At 41.1% G+C, this 13,839-nt stretch overlaps 1 protein-coding gene across 2 annotated transcripts in view; it reads left to right on the forward strand.

Annotated features, from left to right (window-relative positions):
• Nucleotides 1-13,839, forward strand: part of LOC142343966 (uncharacterized) — a 50,179-nt gene that overhangs the window by 1,642 nt on the left and 34,698 nt on the right. The window lies entirely within an intron of this gene.

The raw sequence follows: 13,839 nt of genomic DNA on the forward strand, positions 1-13,839 counted from the left end.
ACCCCAGGTGCAAGTTTTATGACCCCAGGTGGACCCCAGGTGCAAGTTTTATGACCCCAGGTGGACCCCAGGTGCAAGTTTTATGACCCCAGGTGGACCCCAGGTGCAAGTTTTATGACCCCAGGTGGACGTGCAATTTTTTACATAATAACGTGCTATATAACATTTAAATTGTAACTGGGGGCAAAAAACACGGGGGGGGGGGGATCGATCCAAATATCAAAAATGGAGATGCTTTTTTGCGGGTGGCTGTGATGGGCACGGCCCGAACGTAGCTTCAAATTGGAGTACCACTGTATAATCAGGAATCTCGGTATTTTTGTGGCGAGTTGGTCCCAAAACAAATGCTGTAGTTTGCTATTTTTCAGTATCACATTATCTGTGTTACGTATTCACCTATAAAAGCGACTTAAGTACTAAAACGTGGAATCTTTCTTTTCCGTTTGTGCCCCCCCCAGTACGTTATGCGCCCCCCAGTTGCAGAGCACGTGCCATTACATATAAAATCATTATGTAAAAATATGGCACGTGCGTCGGGGGGGGGGGGGGGGGTGCAAATAATATGCGCCCACTAAGCTGGGGGGCACAAACTTCATATTATTTGCACCCCCCCCCCCCAAAAAAAAACAGCAGCTACAATATTTTTACATAATGATTGACTACGTAATGGAAAGTGCTCTACAACTGGGGTTGCATACTGTGCCGGGGTTGCATACTGTGCCGGGGTTGCATACTGGGGTCTACAACTGGGGTTGCATACTGTACCTATAACAACATACAACTTGTAACTGAGGGTCATAAAAACACTGGGGGGGGGGGCGAAACAGAATAGATCTGTTTATAATTTTACGCACCGAGGCGAACGCGCGCATTTATAAAAGGTGAAAAAAAACTAGCGCATACAACCAACAGCATCAATGAGTAATTTGACCCAGTGGGTAAAGATCACTATTGACGGACAATAGAAGGCATCCCAGAACCATCCTGGGCCAAGGATTTTAAAAAAAACGCAGAAAAGATGGCAGTGTAAAATTCAAAAAAAAATTACACCCTTAGTTCTCCGCTTCACTAAGGGCGGAAGAATGTAATTATAAGAGTGTAATTTTAAAAAACAAAATTGTGAGGAGGTGGTGGGGATTGCTCCCCCATCTTCCCTCTGTCGAACATGTTACTTTCACTTTGTGCATTAAACATTGCGCCAACTCATAGTACGACCTTTCAATTTGGCTATTATTAGCTACCGTCAGCCTCGCAGCGGCTATTATTTAGGCGTTCTCCTTTTTACAATCCAAGAATTGGATTATATTGGTGCTCTGTTTTTTTTGAAAGATGGTTTCACACCTTTTTAACAACTTTGAGCTTTCAAAACGGAATAAACAGGTAAAACTCAGGTGGCATCAAGATTCATTAGAAGCCCTTAGCTGGGATTAGTAGTCCTTCAAGTGCTTAAAGTGGTGAAGCTACTGGGATATGTAACTGGGATATGGTGAAGCTACTGGGATACCGTAATTTGAGGCAAAAAAGTCATTTTTAGGAGTTTTTGAATCCAAAGCGTTACAATTTTTGCGCATTTGTTCGTCATTTTTTGAATTTTTTTCGATCCGTCTAAAATTGAGGTTTAAAAAAGTTGATAAAGGTCTTTTACTCAAATTTATACAAACACTCAAATTTATACCAAATTTTACAATTTTCTCTTTCCCCAGTGGCCATGCCAGGGAACCCCTTCTGGGGTTTGCCAGTGTGTTACTGCATAGTTTCTAGTGGCAATAAAAAAATTTCAATTTTTAATATCACAATTTTTCGCATTTTTTTTATAAAACGATTTTGCAGTTTTTTGTAGAAATTTGAATTTTTTGGATTTTTCGGGATCAGGGACCAAGATTTTCCTCCAGGGTTTGATTATAAGTTACTGCATAGTTGCGAGGCTTAACGGAATGGTTAAATATATTAACACGAGATTGGCAATTTCTAGATGGAATTTAAAATTTTTTCTTAAGTTTTCTATAATCACGTTTTAAGTTATTCGATATTTATGAGCCAGTGAAACTATATACCGCTTAAAATTGGGACACTGGATAGTCTCTGGAGACAAAAAAGTGTTTCTGAAGATATTTTTAGTACGGATTTTGGCAAGATTTTGTAAAGTTTTGAAATTGATTTTAGATTTTGAAATTTGTCTCTTTTTCTGAGTTTAGCAACTTTTTCTGACCAGCGAACTTTTTCTAATTCTTGCAGATACATGACAGGACGCCTGAGACACCAAACATTTTTTCTGCTAAATACAGAAAATTTCTCTAAATTTTGCGCTTTTCACTTTTTTTGAAGCATTTGTCATATTTCTCCCTTAAGTGGCACATAAATCTTTTTCAAGGCTTGTGCGTTAGTTAAAGATCATATTGATTGTATCATATTTGGCCTCTAAGGTAAAGACTTCATGAGTTTTTGTAATGATTATATTGTTTAGTTTGTTTCGTTATTTTAGTTTCCCATTTTTGAGGTTTTGTCTTTTTGGCTGGGATTGTCCAATTCTTCTACTCGTCTGATACATTAGTTCTTAGTTTTTCTTTAAAGTCTTTGGATTTTTTTTCAGGATTTGCCCTGCTATGTTTTTCATAATTCCAACATTTTGATGGATTGCGGCGCTGTCTTTTTTTAAAGATCTGTTCACCCATTTTCATGATAATTGAAGTCCAAAAAGGTAGTGATTTTGGTTACGCCTAAACGAAGTGGAACGAAAAAGTTAGTGGTTTTGCGGCGTTAAATGACCTTGATCTAAATTTAATCTAGAGTGAGAAAACGGTGTTTGAACAAAAATTCGCTTTCTCGCTAGTGGTTTTTTGTTCACATGCGCCAATTTCACTCTGATATTTGCTGTTTTTCGATTTTTTGGATCGGATTTTTTTTGTAAAGCGTTTTCGTAATCAATTCAAAGTACATTCTAGGCCTAGTTTTTTTGTTTGAACCAAATTTCCATTTCTCGTTAGTGGTTTTTTGTTGATATGTGGCAATTTGACATTGATTTTGTTTTTTTAATTTCCTTGATTTTATTTTTTTTAGAAATAGTTTTCGCAATTCACTCATAGTCCGTTATAGGTTTAGTTTTTTGTTTGGTCAATGAAAATTTTTTGAGTTTTATGTCAGGACTCGTCCTGCTATGTTTTATTAGTTCGTTTACCTTCTAATCACGCTTTCGTTTTACTTAAGTCACGTTTTTCACGCTTGATTTCTGACTTAATTCACTCACTGTTTCAACTGAATGATTTTTAAATTTTTTGAATTACCAATTGTAGTGAAAACGGTCTATATCAAAAGACCAAAATCAAAAGATCAAAAGAAACAGGATAAGCATTTAATGTCCGGTCATAATGTCATAGTGCATTAGATTACCAAAGTTCATTAAAGCGATTGCTAGCTGGCGCAAGTATTATGCTTAATAGCGACCGGTTTAAAAATTGAATTAACCGTATTTTTAGAATCTAACTGAATATGCAGATTTTGCTAATCAGATAAAAATTTGAAAAAATCTGTCAATTTCTATCTCTTAGTTTTTCCTTTTTCTGTTTCAATCCCCATGTGCGTCCAGCGGGTAAACGGTGGCTATTTTTCGGCTATTTTAATGGTAATTGTGTAAAAGTGTAATTTTTATCAGTTAATTCTAAATTTTCTTTGTTTTAAAAATTGTAAAAAAGAGTGGAGAAATGAATATTGCCACACCGCTGTCATCGCCACCGAGAAGTTATCTAACTTCGAGGCGAAGCCGAGGTGTTATGCTAACTTCGAGGGCGATAACAACCGTGTAGTAATTTTTTTAGTCAACACCTGTTGCGATCATTTCAAAATTGAACACAGTTTTATTGGTTTTTCATTTTTATTTTTTGTGGACAATTACATTTTCAAAGGTAAGTGATATTTCTTCGGATCTGTTCTTCGTTTTGTCCTCACGCGCCCAACGTCCAACACGCACACACTCACACACACACAAAGACACACACACACACATGCACGCACCGACACACACGCACGCACGTGCACGCACGCACGCACGCACGCACGCACGCACACACACACACACACACACACACACACACACACACACACACACACGAACACACGCAGACACGCACCCACGCACACACACACAGCTCAAACGCACACACACACACAAACACACACACACCACACTAACAAGACACAGACACACACACACACACCACACACAACACACCACACACTCACCACACACACACACACAAACAACACACCACACACACACATACCACGCACACACACAAACAGCACACGCCACACCCAAACAAACCACACACACACACTCCACACACAACACACACACCACACAAACACACACCACACACACATACCACACACACACACACATACACACACACACACACACACACACACACACACACACAACAAACCCACACACCACACACACTCCGCACACACACACACACCACACACACACAAACCACCCACACCACACACAACACACGCACCACACAAGTTTTTTTAAACTACAAGTTTGTCATACTGTTTCCATCATTAGACAACGAGTTTATCACCACTATTTACTTAGTAACAGTGGCGATAAAAGAGTGTGATAAACTTGTAGTCTAATGATGAAGTGTTTTTCCAGTGTCGATCGGGCATTAAAATTTAATACACTGGCAGTTTATTCAACTGCTACTATCGCAACAGGTATTGATTAAAGAGTTTAAATACAGAGTGCAAGTACAAAGTGCTAATTAAACTTACATTTTTCCCCGATAATAAATCGGAATTGAATACACATAACACCCTAATCCCCGCTAATCAGGGGTAAACTAAGGGTGAAGCCTCGAGCTGGGATTCTCACTTGGTTGCTAACGAAATAGGTAGAATCCTGGAAAACTGAGGCGTCGTCAAAGTGTACCACAACACCTCTAATGATGTCGACGCAATTAATTTGTTAGCTGGCTTACGTCTGAAGAGCTATGGGAAGAAGGATTTAGAGTTTTTAACACCAGGTGGACTACAGTTTCCACCTAAAGTGGGTTTTCATTACTACTTTGCACTAGAAGTACTAGATCGCTCCCCCAGGTCTTAAGAATAGGCTTTATAATTTTTCGCGGAAAACAGTGCCAGTAAAGAAGACCAGTTCAAATTTGCTCAAAATTGGGAATATTCGTCACTGATATCAGCGATTGCGGAATTTGACGACAAGCGAGCGAGAAAGGCCGAAGGATCGGTGTTACTATAATCCGGAAATGTGTCTCACTAACATCCGCGCTACGGTAACTAAATCCCGCTTTTTGAACGTTGCCAATTTCTTCAGTTTTTGCGTCTTTGTCATTAATACCCGGGTCTTTTATCCGCAATTTTGATGTACAAATCAGCTTAACTGTTTTATTTGCTTTTAATTTCTTCAAATTTTCTTTCCGACAGAAAGAAGGTAAATTATTACCTAAAGGGAATGTGGTAGATTCTAAATTCAAAAGCAGATGAAAGAGCACTGCAAAGAAATAACTACTACAAATGACTTATGAAAAATGACTGATGAACAATGACTGATGAACTATGACAGATTTTTTGAGTTCTCGAGATCTGTTGAACGAGATCTCTACCACTTGGTGGAAATAGAGTCTTATAGTGCCTGCAAACCAATAACACTGTGGTGAAGTTTATAACACCTAAGTCCAAGCGCCTAATTGAACAGCCCTAAGCCGCCCACCACAAATGTCTTCTTCGTTCAGCATATATCCTGTTCTTTTGGATGATTATTCCAGCCGTTATTGCACTGTTAATTACTTCTGTGCGAAGGTGCATAAGCTCTGTCCAGTCCTGATAATCAATAACAATCAACTTAAAAGTAGTTCTATCCTTCTTATATGGCGAATTTTCCGCGGTACAGCAACAAAATCTATCCTGAGTGGCCAACCCCCACACAAATTTGCATACTAGCATCCTCACTTCAATAACTCAATTAAACTGGAGCTGAATGCTGCCTGCCGTTCATTGCATGTCACTGTTCGTCACTGTTCGTCAGGTCTCATTGATCACTGCTCGTGCTTTTCATGGTGAAAATATAAAGTCCATTGACACACGTTCTTTAAAATTGGAACTAATTGGGTTCACAGCCCTACGTCGTATACTTGCCATTATCTGGTAGGCGTATTATTTTTGGGATGCAGAAATCACTTGAAATGCACAATAAATGAAAATGTAAGAGTATTGTATTTGAACTTGCTCTAGAATATTTTAATGGACTGCAAACCACACGTTGAGTTACTTCGAGATCCACCTGGGAAACTATGGTAATGATATCCACAGAAAATTATATCTAAGAACTCGATGGTAAGCTGTGGCTGACTTGTGGACACTTGAACGGCATTTTGCGTCAACAGCATCAACTGAAACCGCATTCACTGGCGTCTGGAAGCATTGATCTAACCAAATTGACCGCTGTCGCAATTAATAATTTTGCTATAGATAAATAATATTTCGCTATTCGATTCCTAGTTGGAAACTATCATTTCAACAAAAGTAAACGTTATGGTCGTAATCATTCCTAATTCTATCGCTATTTGGTCACAATGAATTAAGAAACGTGCACCTACGTTGACGTCGGAAATGGCGTCTGTTTACGCTCTTCGGCCTAAGTCTTGCATACCAAGACAACTTTTCATTAAAATTTGCATTTCTGAAAGTCGCAACCATGGTAGCAAATCAACCTCTATAAAAAAGTCATAATTCGCGCCATTGGCACACAAGTTGTGGTTAAAAACGGAAAATATCTTACTATAAATAATTTTGAAAGTGAATGTCAACCACTTCTGACTTCTTCAATAAAATCAACTTAAATAAATATCTTCAATGGAAATAGGTTGGGGGAATGGAACTCAGGAAATGAATGGGTTTTGGAGTACGAAAGTGTAGGTGGGGGGAGGAAAATATAAAGGAACTTGGTTCCTTTAAACTCCCGGCAAGAAAAGGCAATTATTGAAATGAAAATATAAACACAATAAAATAAAGCACAAAAAGTTTTTTTTCTGATATTGAGTTTTTTTATGTGTGTGTGTGTGTGTGTGTGTTTCAACGAATTTGTTTCTGTGACCCTCCGGCGCACTTGACAATTGCGGGAATACACGGCTTAGGGTTACTGCTGGTCTCTGTACCATTCCTGTAGACGTCTGGATGTCGAAGCTCCTGGCTATTCCGTCTGAACCTCTGTGTGCTTTCACAATCTTCCCGAGGGGCCAGATGCCTCTGGGTATGAAGTCCTTGAGCACACACACAATGTCACCCTCATCCAGCTCATCATTTGAACTTTGCCACTTCGTTCTCTTGTTGAGCTCAGGAATATAATCTTTCAGCAACCTGCTCCAGTAGTGATCAAGTAGTGTCTGCGTAAACTTGAAATCCTTAGTGGAGAACCACTGGTTGCTGTTCATAAAAGGTTTCAAACACATGTGAGGTCTGCGAAGGAGAAAAGGATTCGGAGTAAGCGGTCCCTCATCTGAGATGCTGCAGCCCACATGAGTTAATGGCCTGGAGTTCAAAAATGCCTCGGCCTCTGCCACAACTGTCTGAAAAAATGAGAGTGTTAGTTTCCGACTGCCCAGCACTATTAGTAGACTCCTCTTCGCGGTCTGTATCAGCCTCTCCCAGACTCCTCCGAAGTGTGGTGCCAATGGAGGGTTGATATTCCACTGAATGTTCTGTTGAGCCAATTGCAGTCTGATGTACTCGTTGTCTGGCTTGTAGCTTCTCTGGAACTTAAATCTCATTGCTTGGTTGGCTCCAATGAAGTTTTTGACATTGTCACTCACAATGAAGTCAGGGTATCCGCGTCGTGATACAAATCTGCGGATGGTCTTGAGAAGACAATCGGTTGAGAGGTCATGGCATACTTCTAGGTGGACAGCTCTGGTGACCAGGTATGTGAACAAGCAGACGCAGTGCATCTGTGTGCCCTCTCTCTTGTCCTCAATGTAAAATGGTCCAAACATGTCCATTCTTGTGTTGACGAAGGGGTACTGCTTGTTTGCATCTGGAAATCTGAATTCAGGAAGATTGGCCATCTTCGGTCTCACATTGTCTGCCCTCCATCGTCTGCAAATGAAACAGTAATTCCCCAGACTTCGCAGCACTTTTCTCAATCCAATCATCAGGAAAGTTTGTTGCAGGTGAGCCTTCACATGTTCCACGCCCTGATGGCCACAGTCATGGTGCGCTTTTTCAATCAACTGTCTTGCAATTTTGCTCCTGCTATGGAGAACAAGAGGATGTTTCGCACTGTAGGTTAGAGGTGCATTGTTGAGTCTTCCTCCTACCTTCAAGAGTCCGTCGTTATCTTGAAAGGGTGTGAAGGGCATCAGCTTGTCTCTTTTCTCAAGATTGTCTCCCTTCAACAGTGCAGAAATTGTTCCTGAGAACAGCTCGTTTTGGGACATTTTAATGAAGTAGTTCCTTGCCTTTTTCTCATCTGATGCAAAAATGTCATTGTTGGAGGTCTCAGGTGATTCGTTTTGTCTTCTAGTTCGGACTTTTGCCTTGAAGCGTCTTATTGCCTGGAACACCATTTTAGTAGAGTTGAGTAGTTGACTCCATGTTGAAAATTTTTCAACCTCAACGACTGGCGTCTGAAGTTGTGGCGCTTGTGTAGCGCATATGTGGGGATCACTGTCTTCGGCAAAAATCCAGGAGTCTTGAGGTGTGCTCAGAAAGTCCGGTGGTTGAAGCCACAGCTTTGGTATGTCTGATGGGTTGAGGCCTCGTGTGCCGTGGTCAGCGGGATTCATCTTTCCAGGGATGTGTCTCCAATTGTCCGGGTTGGAATTGTCATGATTTTTGGTCAATCTGTTGGCAATATACATCTTCTGTCTCTGCTTGGATTGGATCCATCCAATTGTAGCGGTGCTGTCTGTCCAAAAATGTTTTGAACTTTTGGTTGTTGTCATCTTGCTCTCACAGAATCCAGCTAGCTCTGCTCCAAGTGTTGCCGCTTCCAATTCCAGTTTTGGAATGCTCAGCTGCTTGATCGGCGCCACTTTTGTTTTACTGATCACATATCGAGATGTGGAAGATCCATCGGCTTTGTTTGTCCTCACATAAACTATGGCAGCAAATGCACTCAGTGAGGCGTCAGTGAACATGTGAAGTTGATGGGTTCCATTGGTGCTGGGAATCAAGCATCTAAGAATTTCGATTGAAGTTATGCTGTCGAACTCATCCATCCACTCCAGTAGTTCCTGTTGGTAGCATTCCGACACAGGTTGATCCCAGTTTCTTCCCTCTTTAATGATTCTTTGGAGAATGCATCTAATTGTGATGGCAAAAACTGAAATCAGTCCGACTGGATCGAACAGAGAAGCTGCCATTGAAAGCACCTTTCTTTGAGTCATCTGTTGTCCTGTGCAGAGAAGCTTCGGTTTTGCAAACATCAACTTGTCAGTTTTGGGGTCCCACGTCTGACCAAGGATTCTTTGGGCTTTCCTTTCCGCTTTGTCTTCTTCCAGTAGGTTATCTAATGCGGCTGGTCTGTTGCTCAGGAACTTTGTCAGATTGAATCCTCCTGTATGCAAAACAGTTTTGATCTCATCTGCACTTCCGCGGGCCTCCTCTTCAGAAGGGTAGTTCTGCATGAAATCATCCATGTAGAACTGCTGCATGATTGATGTGTGGGCCTCTGGATGTTCTTGTTTGTGGTCATTTGCACACTTCTGCAGAACAAAAATCGCACAAGAAGGTGAACATGTGGCTCCAAAAATGAGTCGATTGTATTTGAAGATCTTTTCATTACATTTCTGTGTCCACAGAAAACGGAGATAGTCCTGGTCTTGTGGTTGGATGCCAATCTGCATGAACATTGCCTCGATGTCAGCTGTGATTGCCACTGAGTACTGTCTGAAGCGGAGAAGAAGGCCATGCAGGTTCAGAGTAGATCCGGCCCTGTCAGCAGTGAATCATTGAGTCAGGTACCCTTATATTTGGAAGCAGCATTTGTGACTCTGCGGATTTTATCTGGTTTCTGTTTGTTGATCACTGGGTGATGGGGAAGGTACCAGACAGAGTGTCTGCAACTGGGGTCTGCAGTTGTGATGTAGTTTTTATCCAAATCTTTTTTGGTGGTTTCCTCGTAGCGTTCTCTCAAATTTGTGTCCCTCTCCAGTCTCTGCTGCAAAGCGTGCCACTGAACTTTGGCCATTAAGTAGTTGTTAGGAAATCTGTCACCAATGTGTTTTATGGTATCATTGAGGATGGAAAGAGCTTCTTTGTCATCTGAAGACTGTCCCTTTGAAGAGCACTGATTGAAGTTCAGTCCTTCAATTGTCCAGAAGAGTTGGAAATTATCTTCATCTGGATCGTCTTGTCGTCTCCTGTTATGATTGAAAATTGTATGCTTGTGCTGTTTGACTGTCCGACCCTCTTCTGTGTGTACCACTGAGGAATGGGCCTGTCAGTGTCCAGCCAAGCAGAGTGTTGACTCCGTATGGGATGCCAATGGGTCCTGTTGTGAACTGTTTGGGAACCGTTGCTGTGAATGCATCTGCTCCAATTAGAATTCCTATCCGGTTGTCTCTGATTAATGGAAATCTTATGTTCTGGAGGTGAGAGTGGTCTCTGCAGATCTCATTCAACATTTCAATTTGAAATCTGGGCATTCGAAAATCCTCCATTGCTGTTGCGTACACAGGGATTCTGATCACAGGACAACTGCTGCATAAAGCTGCCATGCCGATCATGACATCTGCTGTTTTAACTGAGTGTTCACCGTGAAGTGAAGCTAGTGGTAATGTTATTTCTTTTGGTTGTTGAACTTGAAGTGCATCAGCAACCTTCTGTGTTATTTGAGTGTTGTCACTGCCACTGTCCAACAAAGCCTAGGTTTCAATGCAACGATCTCTGTTGAAAAGTGTTACTGGTATCGCCTGCAATTGTATCTGCGGTCTGATCCATGAAGTTTACTGTTGGTTGCTGCAAGTGTAGTTTTGTTGCGGAGTAGTTGCCTGCTGTTGGGCTACAGTGCGTTGATTATTACTCTGCTGTCAGTTGACGTTGTTGTGCGCGTTCATCAGCTGAAAACCACTTTTGTTCCAGTTGCCCCTGTGTGAAGTGCTGCTGTTAGATCCACTTCGCCTGTTCTGGTTTCCACTCTGTTGGTTGTAGTTTAAACGCGTCTGCTGCCTTCGGTTTTCATTATTAAAGTTACGTCCATAGTTTGACTGGTTTTGATTTGTTTGGTTTCTGAAGGTATTGTTTTGTGAGCTTTGATTCCAGTTCCCACTTGGTTGTGCATTTTGTTGCTGATGCCTTGCATCAGTCCTATGGAGTGTTGAGTGATGGAAGCCACTGCATCTGTCCACGAGGCACCCTGTTTTTGATTGGCAGAGACACTTTTCGTGAGCTCTTAGACAGTTAGGGCAGAGAATGAACCTCCTCACACAACCCTGTCGGTCATACACTGACTTTTCCAAGTATTCGGGACAACGACCAAGGTTGTGGTTTTGTGAGCAGAGTTGACATGAAATATCTGAAGGTCCCCTTCTAGAAAAAGTGTTCACTCTGGTTCGCTGGTTCCGTTGTGGGGAGATGTCTTCTCACGCCTCTGCGTATGAGTCAATCCAATCAGCAAAGTGGGTAAGATCAGGTTGCACCAAGCCTTGGCTTCTTGTGTGTTGGTTCCATCTGATTATCATGTCAGGTGTCAATTTGTCTCTGGCCATCCTCAAGACAGCTGAAGACTTCAGATCAGCTTCAAAGTTGTGGAGCCGGAAGGTTTGTACAAGTCTCCTCAAGAAAGAAGAAAAGCTCAAAAAAGTGTTTGGTTCGTCCAGTCTGGGTTTCGGCCACTTCTCCAAATGATCCAGGTATGCAGCGACAATGTGCTGTGGTTTGCCAAACTTTCTGATCAGTTCAGCAATGGCTTCATGGTAGTAATCCCCATTGTAGGAGTATCCACTTATGGAATCTCTTGCTTTATGAGTTACAGAGTTTTGAAGGTTTGTCATTTTTTGGGCGTCTGAGAGTCCACTGTTTTTGTGAATGGTTGCTTTTAAGAAACTATACCACTGATGCCATTTGAGAGGATCACCTGTGAAATTGTCAATTGAAATCTTAGGCAAACTCAATGTGTTCTGTATCATCATTGCTTGGTGTTGCATCCAGTCTGGTGGAGAACTCGAGAAACTCGGGAAGCCATTGTATAGGTTGCTTTTATAGGCTTTGTCATTGTGTTCAAAAAGTCCGGTATAATTGTTCAGTGTTTGTTGATTTTGTGGTGTGTACCTATGGCTCATGGTCGGACCAGCTTGGCTATTGATGTGAAAAGAAACTGGTTGTTGCAGATGCTCTGCTCTATCCTCAATCGCATGTCGGTTCTGTCCTGGAACATTGTTCTCTTCTCTCGATCGTTCATCTGTTCTCAGTGCCCCTGTGAGAAATTCCCGGTTCCTTCCTCTCTCTTCAATGTTCAGAACGGTTTGAGAATTATCGGGGTCTTCTGAGTCGGACGATTCAGCGTTGTTTGTTTGCATTTCAGCATGGTTATATTTCTTTCAGCAGATTCATTAGCAAGTGTTGTAAACTCTTCACTTGTTAGCTGTAGCTTCATGAGTTCACTGCAACTTCTGTCCAACTGCTCTTTCTGAGACCTCTAAAGTTGCAAAGTTTCACGTAGTAAGCTTAGACCTTCGTTACTATTGCTTTGTTCTTCAAAGAGGTCTTTTACTTCGTTCCACTCTATCATTTTCAGCTAAAGTTGTTGCTTTAGGCTGTTCCTTGCTGCTGATGATGCTTTGGACTTCTTTGGCATATTGACTGTTTTAGAAGTTTTTTCTTATTTTACAAAGTTTATACTGCACTGTTACTGCACTATGTTTTCTTGTAACAACCCTATTCTATCTTTTGTTCTGTTAAAACCTATAATTTAAATGAGGGTGTTGCTTACTGTGCTTAGCTAACGTTTTTCGCCAAATGTTTGTTTGCTATGTTTCTGCTTGTCGCAATCACTAATCAGTGAAGTTTGATGAAGCTTCGTTAATAAGTTGTATAGAGTTAAACCTTTTCTCTAATCAGTGAATATCATACAAACGTAGACAATTATAACTTTTTGTCCGGTTGCCTATTTGTTTTTCGAGCGCGATAGAAAAAACCATAACCTGTGGTGGCTAACTTTCGACTAATGTTTGTGTCTACAGACACTGGTGGGGGGATAACTTCACGTTCTTTTAAACCTTAATGTAGCAAGGGCATACCAGGCCTTGCAACTAATCCTAAGTCAATGTGTGTGTTAGTGGTGCTTTTAAATTTCACCTAGAGGAGGACCTACTCCTTTAAGAACTAATGCGGAAAGATACTATATCAATCCAACGATAACTAGACGCCTATTAAAATCCAGCTTTCGAAATGAAGACTTTCAATTCTGCAAGTAAGGCTAGCCCATCTGTCGTGACTAGGCATCCCACGCAAGCATCCTTCACAGGAGAACTCTCAAATCAGTCTTCACTTCTACAGCCAGATTAAATATCAATTGGATCGTTTGTGATTGTGATGTTTTTGATTAAAACATGTGAAGTTATCAAACCAGAGTTTAAATGTGCTAAGTGTCAAATGTCTAAGTTGCCCCCTATAAAATCAAAAATTCCCCAGTCTGAGTCGAGCAAGTTTCAATGGTCCTTTTTTGACCCTAGGATACGCCGGAAATGTTTACGCTCTTCGGCCTATGACTTGCATACCAAGACAACTTTTCATTAAAATTTGTATTTCTGAAGGTCGCAACAATGGTAGCAAATCAACCTCTATAAATACATCATAATTCGCGCCATTGGCACACAAGTT

Source organism: Convolutriloba macropyga, chromosome 8 (genome assembly GCF_964194025.1).
Source record: "Convolutriloba macropyga chromosome 8, txConMacr16.3, whole genome shotgun sequence".
Taxonomy (NCBI): domain Eukaryota; kingdom Metazoa; phylum Xenacoelomorpha; order Acoela; family Convolutidae; genus Convolutriloba; species Convolutriloba macropyga.